Below are 5,717 nucleotides of genomic sequence, written 5' to 3' on the forward strand. Positions count from 1 at the left end.
TAAATTATTCACCAAACCTCACAGGCATAATAGGCTGTGTGCATATTCATCAGGTTATCATCCATTATTCATAAGAAGTTCACTTCAACTGTTAGAAGAAAATGAGGTTGTTGATTGAAATCCTGAAGAAATGTGGGCTTTTATTCTCCCCCCCTCCTTTTTCCCATCTGAGTAAGTCTGGAAGTTTCCATCAAAAAATGATATTGTAGGGGAAAAAATTTACGCCTGACATGTAGATGTGTAGATAAGAGGAAATAAAACTTGGAGTAGGAAATAAATTGGCAGGATCAACCATCATTCATTTAACTTGGCTAAAGGCCTCTGACTCCTGCTTCCACAGAAACTGTGTCCGGGAAGTGGCCATAGGGGGTCCCCTTTCTTGCAGCAAAAGAATAGCTTCATCAAATCTGATAGACTTAATACTTATATTAAGATCCAGGTTGCCTTCTACAGCCCAAGAAGTATTATCATTTATCTTCTTATTTGACCTTCACACCAAGTCTGTGAGATAGGAATAATTTTCAAGATGAGAAAACTGAGGCTCAGAGAGGTTGAGTGACGTATCTAAAGGCAAACAGCTGGTGAGCAGACCAGGACTGGAACCTACATTTTCTTCCATATTCCATGTTCCTTATACTCTGTCTTCCTAAATCCTCTGGATGATAAAACTCACCACTCCCAAGATAGAGGCATTTCACATTGTTTTCCAAGAACCATTAATTTTATTGTTTTCTCTTTTTATTATATATTTATTTATTTAAAAATATTTATTTATTTTGGCTGTGTTGGGTTTTCATTGCTGCACGCGGGCTTTCTCTAGTTGCGGCGAGCCTGGGCTACTCTTCATTGCGGTGTGCAGCTTCTTACTGTGGTGGCTTCTCTTGCTGCGGAGCACAGGCTCTAGGCACACAGGCTTCAGTAGCTGCGGCATGCAGGCTCAGTAGTTATGGCACACGGGCTTAGTTGATCGGCAGCATGTGGGATCTTCCTGGACCAGGGCTTGAACCCATGTCCCTTGCATTGGCAGGTGGATTCTCTTGCACTGCACCCCCAGGGAAGCCCCTGTTTTCTCTTTTTAATACCTTTATTATTTCTGTGAACTACAGAAGCAATATAGGCTTGAAGGCATCAAATAAAACAAAGTTCTATAGAATAGAGAATAACAAATGGACAGTTTGCCACGATTGCCAACCTCCTTCGCCACAGGAGCCAGGAGGAGATATTATAATTCAGTCAAATCCACAGATCTGGGTTCAGATTTGATCGTGGTCACTGACTAGCTGTGTAATTTGCTGCAAGATAGCCTCTTTAGGTTGTAGTTTCTCATTTGTAAAATGGGGATAATGCTTAGTTCTAGAGTTTTTTGTGTTAAATGAGATAATGTATATGAAACCCAAGTGTCAGCATTTTCCTCCATTTTAAAGGTCTCCTCCTTCTAGCACAGTTGGCCCTCCAGTACCGCGTACCATGAAAAAAAAAAAGAAAGGACCCAACTGAATGGAAAGATTGGAGGTGTACATGGCCAGGCCTTCCTGATCTGGGCCCTGCCTATCTTTCCAACTGCATTGTGTGCAATTCTCCCCTGTCACTTGCTGTGTTCCAGCCATATTGATCCTCTTTCAGTTTCTTGAACAACAAATTTATTCCTGCCTCATTGCCTCTGCTGTTCCTTCGGTCTCCTGCTTATTACATCTTTTAAACTTTGCCTTATATATGACTTCCTCAGGGAGGCCTTCCCTGCCCCCAGTGTTATTCTCTCTCATATCACCTTCTGGTTTTCTTAATCATCACGTGTAATGATATATTTCTGTGTTTATTTTTTGTTTAACATCTGTTTCCCCGGAAGACCATAAATTCCAAGAAAGCTGTCTGTTTTGTTTACCACTGGACACTTAGCATCCAGCCCAGTGTTTGGCACATAGTAGACAATAAATATTTGTTGAATAAATGTAGGCTCAGAGGCATGGGAAGTGGAGTGAAGGAGAAAAAAAGAAAAAGTGCTGGGCTGAGGATACTGTTCACGAGTTTTCTTTGGCATGGCAATGTCACTAGTGACATCTTCTCCCAACTCAGCCATGGAAATATTTGTACTGTTGACATTTTTTTCTGATTATAAAATATATGCTTATTCTAAAAATCTTGTATTTCAATATTGCAAAAAAAAGAGACTGTATTGCAAGTATTGGTGAGGGTGTGGAACAACTAGAATTCTCATACATTACTAGTAAGGATATAAATTGGTTCAAACATTTTGGAAAAGTATTTAGCAGTATCTACAAAAGTTAAACATATACCACAAACCTAGCAATCCCACGCCTCAGTATCTACCCAGGAGAAATATGTGCGTACATTTGCTAAAAGACTTATGCAAGAATGTTCACAGCAGCTTTATTCATAAAAGACAAAAAGAAACAACCCGAATGCCCATCAGTAGTAGAATGGATAAACTGTGGTATAATTATACAATGGAATATATGCAGCGATAAAAAAGAACAAATAATACTGTTAGACACAACAACATGGGTGAATCTCAAAAACATATGCTGAGTAACAGAAGCCAGACACAAAAGAGTACACATGCTGTCTGATTCCATTTATATGAAGTTCAAGAACCAGCAAAATTAAGCTATGGTGATAACTGGAAGTTTACTTAACAAGGAACACAGGGGAGTCTTCTCAGCTGTTGGAAATGCTCTACATCATGTTGTGGGTGGTGATTTTGTATATATATATATATATATATATATATATATATATATATATATATATATATATTTTGTGTGTGTGTGTGTGTGTGGTACGCGGGCCTCTCACCGCTGCGGCCTCTCCCGTTGCGGAGCACAGGCTCCGGCGGCGCAGGCTCAGCGGCTATGGCTCACGGGCCCAGCCACTCCGCGGCATGTGGGATCTTCCCGGACCGGGGCACGAACTCGTGTCCCTTGCATCGGCAGGCGGACTCCCAACGACTGTGCCACCTGGGAAGCCCGATTTTGTATATATTTATAAAATATATATATGTGTGTGATATAATAAAATATAATGATTATAATAAATAATGTATGTAATCTGTTATATATGTAGATGTATGCAAGTAATATATGTAGATAATATTTTATATATATATAAATAATTCATCAAGATGTACATTTAAGATTTGTGTACTTTGCTGTGTGCATGTTATACCCCAATAAAAAATTTAAACAAAAACGTAGTATATGTTCAGCATCAAAAATTTAAGCAGAAGTGTATACAATATAAAATTAAGGCTTCCTTTTCCCAAAGAAAACCACAATTAACATTTAAAAAAAATTAATTTATTTACTTTTGGCTGTGTTGGGTCTCCGTTGCTACACGTGGGCTTTCTTAGTTGCGGTGAGCGAGCGGGGTCTACTGTTTGTTGCGGCGCGTGGGCTTCTCTTTGCTGTCTTGTTGCGGGGCATGGGCTCTAGGTGCGCGGGCTTCAGTAGTTGTGGCTCACCAGCTCTAGAGTGCAGCCTCAACAGATGTGGCGCATGGGCTTAGTTGCTACACGGCATGTGGGATCTTCCTGGACCAGGGCTCGAACCTGTGTCCCCTGCATTGGCAGGAGGATTCTTAACCACTGCACCACCAGGGAAGCCCCACAATTAACATTTTGATGTATGTGTCCATGAACCCCTTTGATCACATCCATTTCTTTCTTCATACTATCCCTGATGTTCATGTCATCCAAAGCATTTGATTTATCTGTGTGTAGCACCAAACCAAGTCATATAGACTAAGAGTTTTTGTCTTCATGTGACAACATTCAATAACAATACTGAGCCTCTTCTTCACATAAAGAGCAGTAGGAAATCCGAAAGTTAGTAAGTCACAATCTGTGCTCTTGTGGAATTTACAGTCTGAGAGGAAGGACCATAGGGACTACAGACCAAACAAAACCCCCCAAGAACTATAATACCATGTCATGTATTAGTTTCACAAGGCCAGTTAAAACAGATTAAAACTGGGGCTTCCCTGGTGGCGCAGTGGTTGAGAGTCCGCCTGCCGAGGTAGGGGACACGTGTTCGTGCCCCAGTCTGGGAAGATCCCACATGCCGCAGAGCGGCTGGGCCCGTGAGCCATGGCCGCTGAGCCTGTGCGTCCGGAGCCTAAAAAACAGATTAAAACTATTGTACAGATATTTCCAAAGTTTCTTCACATACAGGCTCACAATTAAACTTCTTAACTTTGTGAAGTAATGATTATAGGTATTACCCTCTTTATTTTAAAAGTAATGAAGAAGTTAAACTACCTGCCTGAACTTCTAGTGGAAGAGTTGGGACTAAAACCTAAATATTCTGACTCCTAATCCGTTTGGTTACTCATAAATCTGCCAGGTGCAGGTAACGTTCTGGAAAAGCGTGTAGTGATGGTCTACCATCTGGGGCTGCTCTCTTCTCCTCTCCCCTCCCAGTGTCCTTCCATGGGAGGAGGCGTTAAGCAACAGTGGGCTGAGGGCTCCACCTCTATTCCCACACTACCTCTAACTCATCTATGCTTAGCTCATCACAAGGGGGGAGCGGTGGCAATGGGTGAAGGGGCAAAGGGGAAGCAGCCCAGGCTGATGGCAGGCTGCCTCAACGTTGGGATCCACAGCTTACTGGATTTACAGTGCTCCCTCCTCCCCTCATTATTTATCTTCCCCTTTGTTCTTCCAACTCCTTCTTCTTCTTTTTATTTTTTTTGCGGTACTCGGGCCTCTCACTGTTGTAGCCTCTCCCGTGGCGCAGCACAGGCTTCTTTGTCAACTACTTCTCCATCCATTTGCCCTCAGCCCCAAACGGTGCCTCGTCTTATTCCTTCCCCTTTCCATACCTTCCAGAGCCTCTATTGAATAATCCAAACCCTCCTCGCCATCACCACCACCAAAGCAGAAACTTGTTTTTTCTCCGTGCCACAGAACTTTGTCTATATTTTACATTTCCTAGTCTACTTGGTCAAGAAAGCAGGAAAGCTGTCTTTAGTCAAGACAGCCCACAACTGCTCTTGAGGTGGGGGTGAGGGAACTTTCAGGCCCAGGGTCCCCTCCGTGAGATGGAGCTGGGGCACAGCTGCTCAGAAGGTTGGTTAGGCCCTGGCTGAACAATGTCTGCGTTCCCTCCCTTTTCTAGCAGTGAGGTCCCGGCCTGGGGCTTGGGAATGGACATGGTCTTGACTTTCAACGTTGAGGAGGGCAAGTGACTAACCCAGAGAGCAAAGGCGGCCGCTGGGAGTCACGGCCGCAATCTTAGGCTGACGGGAATGTGGCACAGGGTCCCCGGTCCGGACTCCCGTGCTCCCGCACCCACTCCCGCACCTTCCAAAATGGAACGACCTGAAGCGGCATCTCGGAGGGGGTTGCGTGACCCGCCCCACCGGCCTTCCACTCCTGTCCGGGGAGTGAGCCTCTGGGGCCTCCGGGGTGGCAAGGGTCTGAGACCCCCGGCTCCCCGCCCCAGTCGCTCGTTCTCGCCTCCCCAGTTCCCCTCCCTTCCTCGCCGGCCCGCCCAGCCCGCCGCCCCCGGCGGCTGGCGCGCGCTGTGCAGCATGCGGCAAAGCTCTTTGCATAAATTATGCTCATGACGCAGCAGCTAAAAAAATCCAAGTAGCAGAAGGAGGGAAAAAGGCGGGGGGGGGGGGGGGGGGGAGAAAAAGGAGGGGGGGCCGTGGAAGGGGGGGAGAGGAGAAAAATATATATATACCTGACCGCCCCCCAC

This window comes from Phocoena sinus, chromosome 10 (genome assembly GCF_008692025.1).
Source record: "Phocoena sinus isolate mPhoSin1 chromosome 10, mPhoSin1.pri, whole genome shotgun sequence".
Lineage (NCBI taxonomy): Eukaryota > Metazoa > Chordata > Mammalia > Artiodactyla > Phocoenidae > Phocoena > Phocoena sinus.